Here is a 22,347-nt window from a genome sequence, read left to right on the forward strand (position 1 = left end):
CTCCTCATCTGTTTGTTGAATCGAACTGTGACAGACAGTACTTGAACATCGCCTTCCGACAGGACTTGGTAATCTGACGTGAAAATCAAACATCAAAATGGCCATTCAGCTCGTTTGTGACGTTTGGTGAATTGTAACAGGGGGATGCACTTTCTAATTTGTTTTCCAGCTTACCGTTTGAAGGTGCCATACGAATATTTGATGTGTAAAAGAACAACACCACATCGAGATCTTTGGAGTGGATTGTAGAGCAGTTGAAACAAGGTGACTGACTGAAAATCTGACTATGAACTTTGACAAGACAAAGTACATGGGAGCTCTGGGTGTTGGTCACGTGTTACATCTGTGAGAAGGAGTGTAGTCAGCTAAATCTCTGTAGCCCACGGACGTTCCCAAAACTTTCTCTATACTTATCACTGATAAATATAGATAAAGTTTTGCTCTTTGAAGCGTGTACTTGGAAAGAGTCCGACTGTCGAGTGCTCGATGTGTTTGATAGAAGAATCCTACGATCTTTGCTGTACCAAGTATACATACTGGGCTGGGCATGTAGTGCGAATACTGGAAACGATACCAGCTAATGTTATGTTCAGCAGATAACGTGGAAAAAACCGTCGGTTTTTTTTCGGCCCAATTTCAAGCGACCTGAAAATCTGAATCGGTCATGTTTCGGATTAACCTGATTGTTCGGGCACAATCTTGAAGACGATGATGATCATACTGTGCCGTAAAAGCAGTATCTTCTGGCTGGATCAATGAACATTCGGAGAGCCCGGCATAGAGCACCTGAAAGCAAACAGGTTTTAAACGCAATTTAAAACCAATAAAATATTTTACCGTGACATCACGAATGAACTCGAGTCTTCATCCATGAATTTTTTCTAGTCCTGTTCACGTAGGCTTCAGAAAAGTTTTTGCGAAGTGCTTCGAGTGATCCGAATCGTCGACCAAAGCTGCATGCAAACTAGTGAACTGTCAAAAAAAGTTAGCTGTGTCGAAAAAGATATGGGCAGTATAGCGCCTGTGAGTGATAACTATCCCATCTAGCGCAGTTTAGGGTTCAAGAATACGAAGGAAAAAAGAGTTACTGCAACGAAATGCATTAGTAATACAAAATCGACTTACCCGAAGCTCGCGGCATTAATGCGGTGTCTAGTAGAAACAACAGCAAACTACAAAAGAGAAAGTACGTTAGTTTTAAACAACAGCAAAATTTGGGGAAACTTACCTTTTAGTTTCTTGAATGTCTATGTGTACGATCTTTTACTATTGGGTCGAGCTGAGTTAATTCTATTCAACTTGGATCTCATTTCTGACAGAAGTTCAGTATTTGAAAATATGCATTCCGATCTCAAATTTTGAGTCGATTTGAAACAGCGTGTCGGTTGAATACCAAGAACGATATAAGATTGCTACTCTGGGTTAAAAGTTTGTTAGTCAATAACATCAGGGTGGAATCGACCAAATATGTTTATTCGGGCTCACATAGTAGTTGTGCAAAATGAAGGTGGCATAGAAGAGTTTCGGAAACGTACCTCGCATCTGGCGCAACTCTAAATTGATGGCAAACCTATCTATATAGCTAGGGGCCGTTCATAAACCACGTAGACTCATAGGGGTGACGGGGGGGGGGGGGGGGTCTGGCAAAAGTCTACCTTTGTCTACGAGGGGGGAGGGGTTTTTTTTTTTAAAAGTCTACGTAGACTTTTATTTTTTGTTATTCTCGTATTGCTAATTATAAATGAGATTTAAAGAGAGCTGTAGTCAAAGTATCGGTCTATTCAGTTAGGATTAGGTGGATTAATTTTTTTATTTTTTATTTATTGATATCGGTGGTTAAAGCAGTAGTGTAATTAAAATTCTACAACAAAGAGTTTACTCGAGTTAATCAGTTTCTCTTGCAATCATTTACACTGATTTCAAAATAATTAAACACCCGTTACATTTTACGTCTTGACCCTACGCAACTCCGTGCAGACCGGTTCTACTATATTTATCTTCGAAAATATGCGGAGTTAAACTTTGATACCTTACGATAATATTCTCAGGTGATATGGCTATTTATTACATAAGAAAAATAAATATATTTTTGGGAAGATTTAAATAGCTTCGTTCCCTTAATCACATAAGGCAATTTATATTGTCTTATTATCTTAGAAATATTGAAATTTGTTCACGAAAATTAAAATTTGTGTGCATGTTTAGTATTATTTTAGTCTAGATGATAGTACACACCTACAGTATTATTTTGTAATTGTTTCTCATAATTTAACAATTTTGAATGCACTAATAAGGCTCAAAAAGTGTTTATCAATTCTGCATTGTTGGTGTAGGTAGCACTTCGGTCAAAATTTGAACTAGTAATAGCAATATATCTTTTTACATATACTTGAGTTACTAATCTTGAAAAGAAGTATTCCGCTACACAAACGTTGGAAAGCACCTTGAATTGGTATTAATTGATTTGATCAATCATAGACAAAAACCAATGTAAAAACCTTTCTTTAATATTTAAAAAGCTTGAAATAAATTTGAACACTAATTTTTAATTGAACATTATAATGTGCTTCTTGCTAATTTCACATTTCCCGCGAATAAAAAAAAATTAAAAGTCTACGTAGACTTTTGGCGTGGGGAGGGGGGGGTTGGTAAAAGTCTACTAAGGTCTACTAGGAGGGAGGGGGGTTAAAAATTCTCAAATTTCGGTCTACGTGGTTTATGAACGGTCCCCTATTTGAGCAGTTAGTTGTATGCAAGATGTGGTACGCAAGGTGTCCACATAATCGCATAATACATTTCATGGCAGTCCTTGTCCAACCACCGCAGAGTTCAATCGTGAAATACATCTGAGTCCAAACGTGAAGTATAATTTGATTTCGTGAAAGTAATTACGTGACGTTAAGTTAATTTACGTCCGCCGATAGTTATTTAGATTCATAAGTCCGAGAGTCTGTTTCGGAATTTTCCATCCGCCGTTTTATATGCCCATAGGATAACCCGCCTTCCCGAACCTCGTCCAACAATGTTTGTTAATATGAGAAAATTGGATTGTTGGTTCAACAAACTACAGCTATTGGATGCAACCCAAGCCAAATTTCCGTGCATGTAATGAAGGAACTCAAAACCTTTCATTTTTTTTTTATCAAAACGAAACTCAAAGTTTGTCTTTTCATTTTATTTTCTGATTTTTCTTCTATTACCTACTGGCGAACGAAGACACATGACTTTTCTGTTCTTCAGCACAATTCTTTGTCAACCCAATCAGATACATATAACAGAAAAATTTCAAAGCTATGTCTCGCGTTGTTACTTGTTATAATTTTATGTTATTTTAACTACTAATGCGACCAAATTTATAATGTGGCAATTGCTTTCTGTTGTAGTTGCAATTAGGCATGTTTCCATATGGTTCGGATTAGTCTGGAAAATTAAGCTGAAAAATAAAGACAAAAAAATTTAATATACACAATTATGCACCTCTTTGTATCAGTTCTTACCTTGACTATTTAAAATTTTCACGCTCGTTGGAATAAGCATTTAACTCGATAAATTTGAGGGAAATCTTTGCTGATCGCACGTAGCCTGAAAATAAACTCAATAACATCTATACAGATTATTACAGAAGTCAGACAAAAACTTTTACCTCATCGTGAATTTCGTCCTTTCCTATCTCGATGACATTCGCAGCAAATAAAATATATGGGCCTGCGCTAGGATTTATTAATAGTTTACAAACCTAATTCGAAAATTGAAATATTGCATATAATGAATAATTTCTCTTTCAAGTTCACCCAATAATGTCAATATTTCTAAGCTGCGGTCTCCTAATTGTTCAAATCTACTAAATAAAATACATGCATGAAAAAACTTGTGAAGAAATTAGTCCCGGAATCAGTTTTTCTTCGATTAAGTCTATAATAAGTATGATAGTTACTTACGTTGCATAATCTATGGTTTGCCGTCACGTTTTGATCAGAGGAAATTCAATTGAATTTAATCCATATTTCTTTGCAAACCAGAATCTAAAGGGTGAGTCGATAATTATGGCGACATTTTGAAACTTTTTTTCATATCTGACCAAAATTAACAAATTTTTATTCGGTTTCTCTTTGGAGTCATTTGTTTATATCCGCTAAGTTCCGCAGTTGTCAGCAAGATTCGGTACGTGATAGAAGAAAATCAGCAAATCATCATTAAACAAACATTGAAAATCCTAGTTTGTCGAATCGCGGCTTAGGACAACTTATGAATATCCATCATTTGACCGTCTCAAAGATCCAGAAATAGATTACAGTGAACCACAAGTCAGGAACTGGACGAAAACCGGGTACAACGCGCAAACAAACCGAGAAAGCGCTGATGGCTCATTTCAAGTGTAATCCGAACAGTTCGACACGAACCTACCTGATTTGGCAAGCCATATGCATTTGTGGCTTTTGCCACAAGTGTAATCAAACCGTGGTTTTGTCCAATTTGGCTTTACGCCACTACTCCAAACCGTGCAGGAGTGGAATCCGACTAATTTCGGGCCGAAAGAGCTGCACTAAACCGTTTTGAACTCCGTACGATCATATACTATTGAGTCATGATGAAACGGAAGACCAAAGGAGAGGGATAGGACGAAAAGAGTATGATCATCACCGGAAAAGACTATACAGACTCTGATCGAACATTTGTGAGCAAAAATAAATACATTCCGTAAACATTTAGTTTAATTACGATAACTGTAGCCAATTTACCAATCAATCTGAAAGGTCGCCATAATTAACGACTTACCCTTTATTATACCAATACAAGGAAGTGACCAGCAATAATTCTTATGCAATAAAAATTGGACTAAACCGTTTTGCGCGTTAAGGGCACAAGACCTAATTTTAATTAAGTTTTGTTTTTTTTTTTGTGTTTCGAATTCATCTCGTCAGTAACTAGCACCATCTGGGTGTCTAGTTAGACGATGTATCTAAACTAGTACCCAAATTAGCACTAGTTAGACACAAAAAATTCCAAACAGTTCACACGACATATGTGAACGCCTAAAGCCACATGTCCCGAATGATGTCCCGGGAAGCAAATATAGCTCTGGTTTGCTGACGAGAAAGCGAAGACGAACTCTTGTCTTTTGGTTCAAGAAACCAAACGCCTGGTATTATGCAATAAAAATTGGACTAAACCGTTTTGCGCGTTAAGGGCACAAGACCTAATTTTAATTAAGTTTTGTTTTTTTTTTGTGTTTCGAATTCATCTCGTCAGTAACTAGCACCATCTGGGTGTCTAGTTAGACGATGTATCTAAACTAGTACCCAAATTAGCACTAGTTAGACACAAAAAATTCCAAACAGTTCACACGACATATGTGAACGCCTAAAGCCACATGTCCCGAATGATGTCCCGGGAAGCAAATATAGCTCTGGTTTGCTGACGAGAAAGCGAAGACGAACTCTTGTCTTTTGGTTCAAGAAACCAAACGCCTGGTATTATGCAATAAAAATTGGACTAAACCGTTTTGCGCGTTAAGGGCACAAGACCTAATTTTAATTAAGTTTTGTTTTTTTTTGTGTTTCGAATTCATCTCGTCAGTAACTAGCACCATCTGGGTGTCTAGTTAGACGATGTATCTAAACTAGTACCCAAATTAGCACTAGTTAGACACAAAAAATTCCAAACAGTTCACACGACATATGTGAACGCCTAAAGCCACATGTCCCGAATGATGTCCCGGAAAGCAAATATAGCTCTGGTTTGCTGACGAGAAAGCGAAGACGAACTCTTGTCTTTTGGTTCAAGAAACCAAACGCCTGGTATTATGCAATAAAAATTGGACTAAACCGTTTTGCGCGTTAAGGGTACAAGACCTAATTTTAATTAAGTTTTGTTTTTTTTTGTGTTTCGAATTCATCTCGTCAGTAACTAGCACCATCTGGGTGTCTAGTTAGACGATGTATCTAAACTAGTACCCAAATTAGCACTAGTTAGACACAAAAAATTCCAAACAGTTCACACGACATATGTGAACGCCTAAAGCCACATGTCCCGAATGATGTCCCGGAAAGCAAATATAGCTCTGGTTTGCTGACGAGAAAGCGAAGACGAACTCTTGTCTTTTGGTTCAAGAAACCAAACGCCTGGTATTATGCAATAAAAATTGGACTAAACCGTTTTGCGCGTTAAGGGCACAAGACCTAATTTTAATTAAGTTTTGTTTTTTTTTGTGTTTCGAATTCATCTCGTCAGTAACTAGCACCATCTGGGTGTCTAGTTAGACGATGTATCTAAACTAGTACCCAAATTAGCACTAGTTAGACACAAAAAATTCCAAACAGTTCACACGACATATGTGAACGCCTAAAGCCACATGTCCCGAATGATGTCCCGGGAAGCAAATATAGCTCTGGTTTGCTGACGAGAAAGCGAAGACGAACTCTTGTCTTTTGGTTCAAGAAACCAAACGCCTGGTATTATGCAATAAAAATTGGACTAAACCGTTTTGCGCGTTAAGGGCACAAGACCTAATTTTAATTAAGTTTTGTTTTTTTTTGTGTTTTGAATTCATCTCGTCAGTAACTAGCACCATCTGGGTGTCTAGTTAGACGATGTATCTAAACTAGAACCCAAATTAGCACTAGTTAGACACAAAAAATTCCAAACAGTTCACACGACATATGTGAACGCCTAAAGCCACATGCTGACGAGAAAGCGAAGACGAACTCTTGTCTTTTGGTTCAAGAAACCAAACGCCTGGTATTATGCAATAAAAATTGGACTGTGGCTTTAGGCGTTCACATATGTCGTGTGAACTGTTTGGAATTTTTTGTGTCTAACTAGTGCTAATTTGGGTACTAGTTTAGATACATCGTCTAACTAGACACCCAGATGGTGCTAGTTACTGACGAGATGAATTCGAAACACAAAAAAAAAACAAAACTTAATTAAAATTAGGTCTTGTACCCTTAACGCGCAAAACGGTTTAGTCCAATTTTTATTGCATAATACCAGGCGTTTGGTTTCTTGAACCAAAAGACAAGAGTTCGTCTTCGCTTTCTCGTCAGCAAACCAGAGCTATATTTGCTTCCCGGGACATCATTCGGGACATGTGGCTTTGGGCGTTCACATATGTCGTGTGAACTGTTTGGAATTTTTTGTGTCTAACTAGTGCTAATTTGGGTACTAGTTTAGATACATCGTCTAACTAGACACCCAGATGGTGCTAGTTACTGACGAGATGAATTCGAAACACAAAAAAAAACAAAACTTAATTAAAATTAGGTCTTGTACCCTTAACGCGCAAAACGGTTTAGTCCAATTTTTATTGCATAATACCAGGCGTTTGGTTTCTTGAACCAAAAGACAAGAGTTCGTCTTCGCTTTCTCGTCAGCAAACCAGAGCTATATTTGCTTCCCGGGACATCATTCGGGACATGTGGCTTTAGGCGTTCACATATGTCGTGTGAACTGTTTGGAATTTTTTGTGTCTAACTAGTGCTAATTTGGGTACTAGTTTAGATACATCGTCTAACTAGACACCCAGATGGTGCTAGTTACTGACGAGATGAATTCGAAACACAAAAAAAAAACAAAACTTAATTAAAATTAGGTCTTGTGCCCTTAACGCGCAAAACGGTTTAGTCCAATTTTTATTGCATAATACCAGGCGTTTGGTTTCTTGAACCAAAAGACAAGAGTTCGTCTTCGCTTTCTCGTCAGCAAACCAGAGCTATATTTGCTTCCCGGGACATCATTCGGGACATGTGGCTTTAGGCGTTCACATATGTCGTGTGAACTGTTTGGAATTTTTTGTGTCTAACTAGTGTTAATTTGGGTACTAGTTTAGATACATCGTCTAACTAGACACCCAGATGGTGCTAGTTACTGACGAGATGAATTCGAAACACAAAAAAAAACAAAACTTAATTAAAATTAGGTCTTGTACCCTTAACGCGCAAAACGGTTTAGTCCAATTTTTATTGCATAATACCAGGCGTTTGGTTTCTTGAACCAAAAGACAAGAGTTCGTCTTCGCTTTCTCGTCAGCAAACCAGAGCTATATTTGCTTCCCGGGACATCATTCGGGACATGTGGCTTTAGGCGTTCACATATGTCGTGTGAACTGTTTGGAATTTTTTGTGTCTAACTAGTGCTAATTTGGGTACTAGTTTAGATACATCGTCTAACTAGACACCCAGATGGTGCTAGTTACTGACGAGATGAATTCGAAACACAAAAAAAAAACAAAACTTAATTAAAATTAGGTCTTGTGCCCTTAACGCGCAAAACGGTTTAGTCCAATTTTTATTGCATAATACCAGGCGTTTGGTTTCTTGAACCAAAAGACAAGAGTTCGTCTTCGCTTTCTCGTCAGCAAACCAGAGCTATATTTGCTTCCCGGGACATCATTCGGGACATGTGGCTTTAGGCGTTCACATATGTCGTGTGAACTGTTTGGAATTTTTTGTGTCTAACTAGTGCTAATTTGGGTACTAGTTTAGATACATCGTCTAACTAGACACCCAGATGGTGCTAGTTACTGACGAGATGAATTCGAAACACAAAAAAAAAAAAACAATAATTCTTATTTTGTTTAGTCCTAATAATATAATAGTAACCACTAGTTTTTATTCATATGACTATTACTTGACATACGCAAAATTACTTGGTACTCAACACATGCAAAATGACAGTTTATGTGTGTTATTTGGGCCGTTTTGAATGGTGACAGAAAATAAATTCAATTTTTCTGAACGAGCTATACTATTATAGTCGTTTTGAGACAAATGCATTTTGCATAATCGCTTGTGTTAAATTGTGCAGTTTATGACATGGATTTACCTGTAATCTGTAAAAACATCTTTGATTGATGGTCGCTAATGAAGGGTGTACGAAATCAATTTGTATCATTTTCAAATTGCTGTCACTTTTTCCGTTAGGTATTTTCTATTGAAGTTTTGGGTGAAATTAATTAGTAAGTTTCACTAGCGCTCTCGTCGTGTCATTAACAAACAGCTGGGAATAGTTCAATCTACGGTGAGTCGTGGTTCGAAACTATACAGCGAACGTTTGACAATTCCATTTTAAAAATTCAGTGAGAGACGTGTTAAAAAACTGCATTTACGCTTAATTGTGTAAGATGCAAAAAATGGGAAGGATACGTACAAAGTCCAAAAGGCACCGAATCGCGAAGAACGGCAGAACACAGTGGAGAAATCATGTGCGCGAAAGCCACACATGATTTCTCCACTGTTTGTTGACGAAAACGCATTGTCTCGTCATGGACGACGAATGAAAGCAAAAAACAAAATACATAAATTCATGAAAAATTCACGGTTTAGTGAACTGAACTATTTACGAACACCGTGACTAGTTCCTGAATAATAAATCTCGTATTCATGAAATTATTTGTATTTCCGAAGAATCTAGCTCGCGCCAAAAATATATATGGCGATGCATTTGAATGTTTGGTGACTTTGGTTGTTCCCTGGACATGTATTTTTCATAATTTCGAGATACACTGGTTTGTATGAACTATATCAACTAAAGGAGCCGACAGTTGAAAGATGTTCATGATTTATGGAGCCTAATCGCAGTTTTCTCATCCAGGGGTGGGAAAAAACCGGTTGAGTACCGGTACGGTAAACGAAATCTCCACACGTATTTTCATTTGCTTTACACCGTGTGCGGTTATGCTCTTGGTTGTGTTCAACCGGAAAGGAAAGAAAACCAAACCGATATTTCGTTTACACTGCTCCCCGGTTTGGTTTTAGTGTGGAATGAAATACGAAACCAAATCTCGGTTGTGTTGCGGTTGTGTATTCGGGTTGATGAAAAGTCTATGTATTATAAAGTCCCGTACAGAGGAATGCGCAACACAGCGTAAAATGATGCCTACTTCATTGTTCCTGGCACCCACAGTGACTTCAACTAAGTTACACAATAAATCCATACGGAGTGAATTGAAGACTTACTGATTCGTGGCTTACAGCACTTTATTTATAATACTCTTCCATGTAATTTATTGTGCATTGTTACAAAAAGTATAATAAACTGAATAAAGCGTCCTGTTTAATCGATTGGAATATTTCGCTATGATATTGTTTTTTTTCAACACTAATACTTTACTTGCATGTTCTCCGTAAGAAGAATGTTTGTTTACTTTGCACGATAGGCTGCCATCTGACTGTTCGATAGGTAGATTTGGCTTCACTCCGGGCGAACCTTTAAACATAAACAGCGCCTTTGGGTTGATGTTTATCGGGTGCCAGTATTTTCAATAATTTTTTTTTTTAAGGATTTCTTTTGGATATGAGTATTGAGATATTGAGTAGGGGAGCCCGGGGCTAGTTATTCGGTAATTGTTTTCATGCATCTTACCTGTACCGAAAATTGATGTTCGTTGCCAATTTGATATCATCAATGATTGATTTCAAATCGCCTTTTAATGATGATTTATCTTAAAGAAGTGTGTATTATAGATATTTTTGGTAAAAGAAATTATCCAACACTCGTTCGTAAAACAAAGGTAAATAGTCTCCGCTATTTTTATGTCCAAGACGGCAGACCAGAATCTAAATCTTAAACCATGCAACATGGATGTTTTAACATTCGAAAGGTGTCAAAAGTTTACCGTCATTTTGAAATCCGAGTTGGTGTTTATGGATGAGTTTTTCATGATGACAATTCACTAACTGAAATCGAATATAACGTATATCTTTTATATGAGGTACCAAAAATTGATGTCATAGACTAAAAAATGATATATTTTTTACTCCAAGACGGCGTTATTTTCATGACGATTTATCATTTAAAATGAATATGAATGTTTTCAAGAGAATGATAATTGGATGGATCATTTCTAGGGTGACCATATGTCCTGGTTTCCCAGGACATGTCCTGATTTGGTGTCCTGGGTAGTTGAGAAAAACGCTTGATTTGTCCTGGTTTTTCTCTTGTAAACTTAATATATTTGAATTTATTGAGTCGCTTTATTCGTTCTGCTCCAGATCGTAGTTACTACTGATCGCAGTCATAACTGCAACGTATACTCAACCTCGTTCAGAGTACAACAAACAAAACTTAATCCACTCGAGTCTCCCCATTATACCATCCGATGTCGATGAAACGATGATTACCAGAGCTTCTTCTTAGCGCTTAAATCGTCTAGCATTCCGAAACTAAAAGAGTTTCCGTTAGTATCTTTGAGAAGACACATCGACGATTTGATGACTCTGCTTCTTCTTGACTTCTCTTGTTAGTGGCAATCTGGAAATCTATTCAATAAAAAGGAAAATGGCGGAACATCCCCAGGCAACCAAAAGTTCGTATAAGAGAACTGCACAAGCTTCTCGTTTTAAGTAATTTTGCAATACGTTTTGTGTTCTAATAACGGCTTAAGCAGCTTTCAAGTTTCATTAAAGCTTAAGCAGCTGAAAAGTCCGCTAAGAACTTTATGTGAACTTTAAAGTGTGCTTTTTATATATTATCCAAACTTGTGGTTGCTTGGGTCAATAACTATCGTGGAATAGCTTCATTGAGCGCCCTCTCGAGTTCGTGTTTATGGAACCACTTCAGGGTCAATACCAGTACCTAATCAGTCAGCTTTGTGTTCGCGAAGTAAACCAGTTATTAAAGGTACAAATGAAACCTTAACTTACGGAAGTCGTCGTCATCCAGTTTCACCACACTCGTAATGACGTACTGATAATATTTATAACGTTGGCCGCGGCGGAAAACTTTGCTACGGAAAATAACATGCAACGCATAGTACAACATATTACAATCTAGATTCACGTTTATATTGACGATGATAAGATTGATGTGCGCCTGCACGATCCATCCCCACGTCCTACCAGTAAATTCATTACAACCATCATGTAGGAATACTTAATGGTGGAATCCGTTAAGTTTGAAACCTGGAGAATTTTCGTCTAGGTATTTCCAACGGTGTCGTGAGAATACGAGTGACGAAACCTATTCCTTTATACCTGAACTTTCAATACGAAATAGAAAGCGTAGCCAAATTTCAAATCACGCTGTTTAACAAGAAGACACTGTATGGAAAACCATGTACAAAAAGTTATAACGAAACAACATCAACTACCAGTAAACCGAACACACAGCCCTCATCAACATCAACTAGATCACAAACAACCGCATTCTCTGATCAGGCAACAACGAATGCTGGAAAAACAGCGCACGGCGTGTCCGACCATTGTGATGCACCTACTACTTCTCAATCAACTACCAGGGGTGGCATTACGCATCTCGATTCGATCAAAATTCTATCGACTCGACCTTGTTTCGCATTATGTATTTCGAACCGAGCTCGAAAGTAAATTTTCGTTCGAGTTAGCTCGAAGAAGTACTAGATTATCGAGAAGTGTTGGCATTATGGAACCATAACAATCGAACTCGAAAGCGACTCGAATCGAACGTATTTGCTCGATAGTTTTATTGCTGTCGACTGTCGTTCGAGATTATGATTTGTGTTTTTATTTCGAAATATATAGAGGATATAAAATTACCAAAAGGTGTAAAAAGCTCCCACGTACTTTGAGTTTCCTTATGTTATATCTATTTTCACCATGAAGAACATACTTTTTTGGAAAAAGTAATACTAAATATTGATAATAAATTATCTTACATCAAGTAATAATAAAAAGTGTTGGAACAAAGTGAAGACACCTTGACTTGTCTAATCGCTATTTAATAGATGTATAGAATCACAATCATTCTTGATTTCAAAGTGGTGATTTAAACAATTTTATATTCTAATTGATGCATTTGTTCCCGACTATACCTCAATTGTTTTCAATATCACAATATAGCCTTGAATACAATTCCATAATGTACGTTTTATACACCAACAGAATTAGGTGTTATATCGTCATTTTTATTAAATGCATGAAAATACAGAATATTATCTTATATAGCAAAGAAATTTGAATCAAATTGAATTACTAACAAATTTGAATGCATCAACCGATTGAAAATAACAAGTACACGAACAACCCCGCAAACACGAAAACGCATTTTTGTCTTGACTATTTCAACTAAAAATGGCTATTTTAACGAACTAGCTTTTAAATTTTTGCGTCATCAATTGCTGAAAAAAATTGTTACTTTTGGAAGCTATCAGTTTCCTGAAAAAAACCCTGAAAACCAAAATTTCAATGCAACGCTCGCTATGATTATTTTCCAAAAGATTTGAGAAAAAACGGTTTCGAAGTTGTGTTGTTTTAAACAATTATTTAGATATTAAATATGGTCTTTAATCTAAGAATAATTGTGAATAACTCATTTTGCAGATAATACATTCCATCATGCGACTGAGGTCCGAATAAGACACACTACCAGCTAGGCATTTTGATGTTTCGGTGCATCAACATAAACAGCGAGATACATTAAAATTTTCTGGTAAGAAGTTCAAGAATACAGTTATATCAAACTAAAATAATGCTCAAGCATTGAAAAAGGTGGTGAGGGAGAATGACGTGAACAAATTATGAACATGCTTGGGTCAATTTATTTACCACTATCACTATTTATATTCTGTGAATTTGACGCTCATCGGAAAAAACAAAACAAACTGCAATTTTGTTCACACTGAAAAAAAATCTTAGGTGGAATTAAAATTATCATACTATATGAACAAAGTCATTACACGTTTTCTGCAACGAAGCATTTTCGTGCATTGTAAATAGTTGGTTTCGTCTAATGGCATCTTGATGAACGAAAAGTTGAGTGGTTTTACATATTTATACCATGTCAATTTACAACCACAATTTTAATTCCTACCAAAATTTTTTCTTGCATTCTTAGTAAAAAATAATTGACATCTATTTTTTGTTTTGGCTGAATACGATAGATATTTTCAAGTTATGAGTTTTTGAATTTTATGAATTGGACCATTTTTCAACCACTGATAACTCGGAAACTCTTAGTTGTACGAAAAATTTATTAATAATAAAAAGTGCGTTTTCGAATGAATTCACCAATAAAAATCTGATATAGTTTTTTTTGTTATTTATGTTATGAATTCTGCAAATGATAGAAACATATCGAAAAAACAAGCTTGGACTAATAAGTTTTTTATTCAATGAAAATATTTATAATTATATTGAGAACCTTATTACTGTACGAAATATTTCAATTAAAGCTGGCCCATAACATGGCGTTTAATGTAAAATTGCCCTTTTTAACGTTATATTTGTAATTTCTCGCAAAACATTTTGAGATCCACTGCAAAATTTTTACACAATATTTCTAACATGATTTTTATTATTTGAAGAAAAAATAAGCAAAAAATTTGATCCACCTTTTAAAAAAAATCTCAATTTTTCCGGCAAGCTGATGCGAAACTGCAACTTTTTATATTTAATATTTTTTCCATGCATCAAGTACTTTACGAGCTATCAGCGATTGAAAAATGTTCAATTTTTCAAACTTCAAAAGTTGAAAGCTTATACCTTGAAGTAAATATGTTCAGCCATAACAAAAATACCTGTCAAATATTTTTAGCTGAAGAATGCAAGAAAGAAATTTGGAATGAACTAAAATTTTATTTGTAAATCTGACGTTGATTGGCCCGTACGGTGCATAAAAGTTATCATCGATGTCTAAACTATTTTTCGTCAATGAAACGAAATGATTCATTCTTTTATCAATTGTTTTATATAGTATAAATATTTTTGGAAAGGGTAAATTTATTTTTCGTACATAAAAGGAAAAAATCGTATTTCCGTATTACATCGGATCTTTTTGGATCTATGTTTGACAACATCTATTTTATTTCAAAGAGCTCACCCCTATTGTGTACTAGAAAAAAATGGCGAAACTTATCCAAATATATTTCGATAACAAGCAACCAAAAACTAAAATTAAAACAATTCCTTTATTTTACCAAAGTTGGTTTTATGAAACGTATTCGTAGCAGAATTAAAAATATTTTTTCTCAGTGTATACTCTTATTTGACAGTTTGCGCTCGAACAGGCAGTCGAAATCTAGTACCGCAATCTAACAAGCTCGAACGCTTGGTCGAATGTGATACGTAATGCCGCAAATTAGTCGAAACGACTTCAAAACGTTTCGAATCGAGTCACTCGAATCGAGATGCGGAATGCCACCCCAGCACCACCGACAATCAAGTTACACGGACATCACGACAACGATAAACCGAGAGAATGCGGACAAAGTTATTCCCGAGCCACAACAATCGATGTAACTAATGGATCTCCCACAAGAGAGAAAATCTTTATGTGAAGTAATAAATCGCGTACACAAGATCTGATACATATCTAATAAAACGTTTTTAATCCACCTAACAGTGTGATGAGACATTTCTTATAACTCTCTCTTCGGATATTATATCGATTGAGAATATTTAGAATTCGATGCTTCGCAGATGTTTTTGATAGCACACACATGGGATAGTGGCAGGACTCAGAGAATCGCTCAAATCAGCATAGGACAACATCAGTGCTAGAAATCTCTAACCAAATCCATGGGAAAGCGAAAAAATGACCCATAAAATAGACATACAAACGAATTATTGCTAATGCTCTGTTAATAAAATATCTAAATTCCTCAATCAATGCATTGTGGTGAGAAAACTGAAATTTTCCTAAAGGGGTTATGTATATTGTACTGAGCCAAAAAATCGATTTTTTTTTAATCGATTTGAAGCTTATACTTTACTCAAATACTTTATACTTTACGCGACTGAGAACTAAGAAATCAACGCTTTTCTTGAAAAAAGCGATTCTAGCAGTGACACCATTCAAAGAAAATCAACATTGAATATTTCCAGACATGGTTTTATTTCCTATTTAAGAACTATTGTGTTTTTTACATCCTAGATTGCATGATTCAGTGATCGAAACCCAAAACTTCATGAAGTATTTGAAATTAATAAATTAAAATTTGTGTTTGCTATTGAAATTGACAAAATGATAGTATCGCCCCTTTGGCGATTGTTTATTTTTTCGGTCCCACCTATCAGCATTGAAGTATCGGCCTTACGTTTTTTTACAATGACTACCGTTTTACACCACCGATTTCGTCCGGATTTTTTCAATAGCGATCATTGTTACTATTTACAGCTGTTATCAGCTTGATAATCCTAAAAACACGAAAAAAAACAGTTTCGCGTCTGAACTGCTAGCAAAAAAGTATCGCCCTGTTTGTTTGCATGGAGCGCACAGTGAATCCACTCCATACAAAAGCTGGACAAAACCTCAAAAGTAGTTTAAAATGTCTGAAAATATCATCTAAGGGTAACTTTGGTGCGCTGAACTCGATTTTGATTAAATTAGGACGCTAAAATGAAAATTAGACAGCCTAGGGTGGTTCCAAACGTTTTTTTTAAATTTCGCCAAAGTGAATTTTAGTAACTTCTCAAAACAGATACTTTGTAAGTGAATAGAAACATTTTGATTTCCTAGGGTAGTCCTTAGTAACAAGTTTGCTAGGGTGGTTCCAATTTATTGAAATCTGGTGAATAAAAACTGATGTAATTTTATACATTTGTTTGTAGATCTTCAGTCCAATTTGAATATCATCGTAGAAAAAATCATCCCTTCATAGCTCTTTAAGAGATAATCCTCATGTACTAATTTATAAACGTATGCATTTAGAATAGTTGTAAAAGATAGCATATCTTAAGATGTTTGATAGAATGCCTTAAATTTTTGTTATGTTTATTTACAGTTATCGCTAAAGCTATTAAAAGATGACAGGTTTATTTGATTATGATGAAGATCTCAAATCATGCCGTACTATACTCTATTCACAGTTGTTCATACGATGCATACTGCAGCTAAGCCTCTCAATACTTTTCTATTGATTTTCAATCCCAATGATGATATGAATATCTCTCCTTGTGGGTACTGACTTGGTTTTTCATACGAAAATATCCTGAGCATACTTTGCACTGTATGTGTATGCTTTGAAATAGAGGCGTGAGCGTTTTTGTCTGAAACTCTCGTCATTTTGGAAGTGAATTATTTAGGGAGATTTTAAATTTGATTGTTGATTGTGATAGATTCAATGGGGAGTTAACACTTGAAAATAAATGTTGCATTACTGGCCAATAACTAAAAATCGGGTAAAAAAGAACACTTCCCACACTCACGTGTTAACCTTTCATCGGCCACCAGTGAAGCTAACGACCAATACCTACCAAAGAGATAGGATTCATGGAAAGATATAATAATATATTTGCCTCGTTGGCTTCTATATATTTGAATTTTTCTATATTGCAGATAACTGTGAAAATGTAGAAACAGGAGTCATAGTTGCAAGACGGTTAAGGTATACTTATATTTGTATCAAGGAAATCGCCCCAAACCCTGAATTTACAAGCAGCGTTCAGAAAAAGAAATCCACCGGTGAATAATAATGCAAAACGTCATGAAATCAAGAAATACCATGCGTCTCCATGAAAAAACTAATTCCACAAATGTCCAAATATCAACCTTCGGCGCAAGATGGCACTATGATTTTTAAAAACTAGATAAAATTCTACGTCAGTTGTACTGGATGAGATCCTTTAACACGCTTTTACCGATAAAGAGATGACACTCTGAATGTAAATTAGTCTGCGGCGAACAACATAGTTATATTGATTTTATTGGTAACTTTTTAAATACTCATTATTTCTCAAATCGAAATACACCATTGAATTCCTGAGATGATTTTCTGTTAGAAATGCCAATATGTGTTGTTAAATTATTATTGTAGTACCTATTAAATTTTCAAGACCCTGTACGGTTCAAAAAAATGTAGCACTTATATTTTTCAAGCAATTGACTCAAAAATTTGGCGAATACAGCTTTAGGTGACGTATATTTAGGAAAAAATATAAAAGGTATGAAAATCGACAATAAATTTTGGAGGTTTTGACCGGCTCGGCCCCACTGTGGAGCGTGGAGGGCGAAACTTTAAATAAACAAACAAAAATACAGTTTCGCCCGTTGTATTTTTTGCTGTAGTTTAAGAATTTATATTGTCTAATTTTTCAGAAGAAGTTGGATGTGGAAAGATTGCTAGAAGTTGGAAACTCAGCAAAATGGGCAGATTTTCACCATCGTTGAAATATTTTAGCATAAAATTACTAGTCCTGGTAGTGCCTACGATTAGCGTGAAAAAAAAAATTGCAAAGATATTAGATGCGAAGTACATCTTACTGTATTTGAGTGTTCCCTTTTAAAAAAACTTGTTTCACAAATAGAAAGGAAAAAAGAATCAACGCTTGCTACCTTGTTTGCTATGTAAAACTTGTTTATATATTTCAAAAACTACAGGGTTAAAAGCTAGATGCATGTGCGACACAGAGCAACAATATACACGAGCGTGGTAGGTGTGCCGCTGACTGAGAAGCTGCATCGGAATGATTTGTTTGTTCCGTGCGAGTTAGTATGAAATGCTGTTGCCGAATCATTTGCTTGTGGCGTGTTAGTTAACAAAGTTACCCATTCTGAAAGTTTAGCGGTGGCGGATCGAGTTGTTACTCGGTTTGCATCAGCCCTTTCCAGAGTTCTACCATATGGTAAAAAATAGGTTTGAATATTGCGCACTTCCCACCAACCTGGACTCCGCACTTTCAAAGTGCGAGTGATCAAACTGCTACCGAAAACTGCGAGCTGTCAAAACGCATGTATTTCAAATGATAGAGATAGTACTTTCATAGACAGACCAGTCGAACTAACCAGTCTATGAGAAGAATTTAATAGAAGAATAGTAAGTGCGGTTATAATCCAGTTTTTTGTGCCAAGCGCAATATTATCCGTTACCAATAGCAACAGTGAAAATTTGAATTGTATTCCATTGCAAAATTTATGCTCGTCGTTGAATAGTAGACCATCAATCTAATAACAGCTACAGGCTGCTTTCACAAAATCATTTTTATCGTAATTTATGGTAATTTTTGTTCCTGAGCAGACCTCTAGTCAAGCTTGATGTCCCGCAAGAAGAGGAGCTCATTATAAGCTGACGAGAACTAATTTTTGGAGCTAGCGTTAATTCGGTGCTAGCTTAGTCCTGTCACTAAGTTAGTGTCGGATTCTGATGAGACGAAGCCAAAACGCAAACTCCATAACTAAATTAACTAAACTAGTCCGCTTTTCGTAACTTTGATTGGCAAACGATTTCCGAAAATTATCAACTCTAATTGGCAGATGTATTAGATGACATATTCTATGAGGAGAAATTGGAAATAATTTTTTTTACGATGAATCAAAACTAACTTTTTGCATCCAGCACACATGAAAGAGCCACCAGTGCGGCCAAACTAAAACATGAACTTGAAAATATATTGTAAGGCAATTTCAGGAATATTCTATGCGGATTTCAGGAATAAACAAACAATTATTTCAAATTGTTCAACCGATTCTATTATCTATTTATTTCATTGTCATCCGAGCATATAATTCGGCTCGGGACAATGCAATGTCTGATGTGAAACTAGTTGCCACTTGTTAACCGTCATGAGTTGAGATTTGGTCCTCCTACAATTTCAAAACAATTTGTTGAAAATTTGCAGCTCTGGTTTGAATTATAACCCTTAATTTTTCAGTACTAATAGTTGCAAGTATTATCCATAGAACAACGATTACGCAATTATCGTGATTGAATTCCGCAGGAACGGTGCTGCCAGAGATTCGTTGTCCTGAATTATTATAGAAAATTGATAAAGCCTATCAAGTTACTATCAACAACTACCTCTTCCACGGTTTTAAATGCTAGAAAAATTGAGTACAGGGAGATAGAAATTGAGCAGTTTCTAGTACTGCGAGAGAAACAAGTTCACGTAAGGCCGATTTCCTAATACTGTTCTGTATCGATGGAGCACGTTTATATTGTAGTTGCAGAATAAACCTTTACAATGTATTTTAAAGTACTACAAAGACTAATATTTCAAATGCTCAATCAGCCAGTTTGTTCATGGCATGACAGTAATCAGGCGAAATGCTGTTGCATATTACCCCTCACGACATGTTTTGTGCATATTTGGTGAAAATACATCGACATAAACATATTTTTTCAAACATTATTCTTGATTTCAAAACATGTCCAGAATCCAGAATTGAGACATGTTTATAGCGTGTGGGTGAAATGAACACGTGGTGGTGGTAAAATGAATTTCCTGTGTATATGCAATGTTGGAAAGCATTTTCCGAGCAATGGTGATGTCCCAGCGGGTCATGAGCTTTGCAAAACACAGGGCATTTTGTAGGCAAAAAAAAACTTGTCACGGAAAAAATCAGTTTACATGACGTAATTTTAACCAATTTACAATCCTGCGGCATGGAAACAAATCTACTTGGGGTTATCCACGGGTGTTTGAACTTTCAGGATCTGTTGTAGAACACTGAAGATATAGCAATTTGAAGAGAGCGTTCCGACTAATTTGCGGTTTGGTACTTGGAGTGGCAAGATGGTTCATATTGCCCCACAACAACCTGTTCATTTTACCCCCCAAGACATTTTATTTTCAAACAGCCGTTCCGATTAGGCCATTTTGTCCTGATCCTCACTTATTGCAGTGAAATATCTACCAGAGGTTCAATTACTATGATGTAACACCATTATCAGAATAAAATTAAAATTTCACCTCAAAAGGCCTTATATTCTACATGCCGAATTTAACATCAGCGACAGAAATGAATCCCGATTTTGGTTTTTATCATATTTATTTCACAGATTTTTATCAAACGAAATGATTTCAATATCTTTTGAATACTTGGCAGGTTTCGTTTCTGTGAAGTTTGTTCTAAATTTAACAAACTTTGACTTGATTTGGTTACCTGTTCACTTTATCCGGGAACCCCCCCCCCCCCCCCCTGGTTCATTTTACCCACAGTTTCCCTACGTGTATTTGAGATGGTAAACAAACATGTATCAAACAGTATAAGACAAAAGTTAAGCCCGCAAGGTATTAAACTTGTTCTAATGACCCTGCCACTTCTAGTTTTCCGATCTGTATACTTCATATCCTTGCTCTCACTTGAGTACTATGGCTCTAAATTTTCATAACTCTCCCTACCCAGTAATCTCTAGCTAATTGAATGTCGTTAAAATGTAAAAAAAATCAAACAGTAACGTTTGCTATTGTATACTCGATCTGGATGTTAGAGATACAAATCATGTACTCTTACTATTGAAGTGGAGCAAAGTAAGATATTCCAACTTCTTTTCTATTGAACAAATGCAAAATACAAAAGATTACGCTGTTGTGCTGTGAAACAGCAAATAATGACTGGCAGTACATAATTATGTCACCATATGCTAGCATTTTACACCCATGATGCTAAATTGCAAAGATTACTATTTGCGTTGCCAAATTTATCTAACCAGAAACATGCCGAAGTGTTGCAAATTACCCTGTTTGACGGTACATTTGGTTCGAAACCAAGAAGTGCGAGATTGGGTAATAATTAGCTCTATTGCTGCAATGGGTACAATACCCCACAATGTCAGGTAATGACTTAGACAGCGGGATTGGCTTCGATGAGATGGCAGTAGAAGAAACAAAACAGTAAAACCATTTAACGAGGAAATCACCAATTCAGGAAAACTGAGCTTTGTCAGTCATACAGTAGTAATTGTGATCGTTGGTGTGCGAAATCGATAGAAGCAAGTAATCGCTTACTATTTCACAGTAAGCGGTAAATCAGATGGAATTCTATAGCAAATCGTCGCGAAGGTCGCCAACCACATTAATCAAATTAGATGCAAAGTCTACTTAATTGCATCAGACAATGATTGAGCAGCTCCGAGTTCTGGTTCATTTTGCAAAGAGCAATTTATTGATAGATGCAATACAAGATGATGTGGCCATTCGAAACTAAAATTAGTACGTTTGATGCCAAAGTAAGTTGTCAGTTAGTAAACATACGTCAACACATATACATTTACTCAAATTTAAACTAAATTTGTTAGATGGCTTAATATAGGATCTGATCGAAGTAGGATATCTTCATCCGATATGGTATTGCATTATTCTCACTTTTCTCCCGCACTTTTACTCAATTTTTGGTATGAACTGTCTTATCAGAAAATAATAAATTTAACTCGTTTCTGGCAAAACTGTACCTTGTCAAAAATGCCTATGATATGAAGACATCACATTGAAGTGATCTCTTGTTAAAAGTGTCTTTGTTGCACTAAGCAATAAGCATGCATGATACAAGGCTGATGCTAGTTCAAAATATTAGCGCATTTCCCCAAAATTCCACGCGGCCTTTCCTGATCGAAAGGAACGATCGCCGCGCTTCATGAAACACCGCGCTTAGCCAATCTGTCATAATGTTGCAAATTTGTATAACGAAGGGCTGAATGAGTAAACAAGTTGTTAGAAA

At 36.0% G+C, this 22,347-nt stretch overlaps 1 protein-coding gene across 8 annotated transcripts in view; it reads right to left on the reverse strand.

Moving 5' to 3' along the window:
- LOC131694198 (ras-related protein Rap-2a-like) overlaps window positions 1–22,347 on the reverse strand; it is a 140,367-nt gene that overhangs the window by 24,036 nt on the left and 93,984 nt on the right. The window contains exons 1-4 of one of the 8 annotated variants that reach the window (XM_058982684.1): window positions 1,126–1,216; window positions 838–1,043; window positions 458–786; window positions 175–343 (exon numbers count right to left, since the gene is read on the reverse strand). The exons of the other annotated variants lie outside the window; for them this stretch is intronic. The gene's annotated coding sequence lies outside the window, so the exon portion shown is untranslated. Of the gene's footprint in view, window positions 1–174; window positions 344–457; window positions 787–837; window positions 1,044–1,125; window positions 1,217–22,347 lie in introns of those variants that run through there. 8 annotated transcript variants of the gene reach the window in all.

The sequence above is a fragment of the Topomyia yanbarensis genome, chromosome 3 (assembly GCF_030247195.1).
Source record: "Topomyia yanbarensis strain Yona2022 chromosome 3, ASM3024719v1, whole genome shotgun sequence".
NCBI classification, from domain to species: Eukaryota; Metazoa; Arthropoda; class Insecta; order Diptera; family Culicidae; genus Topomyia; species Topomyia yanbarensis.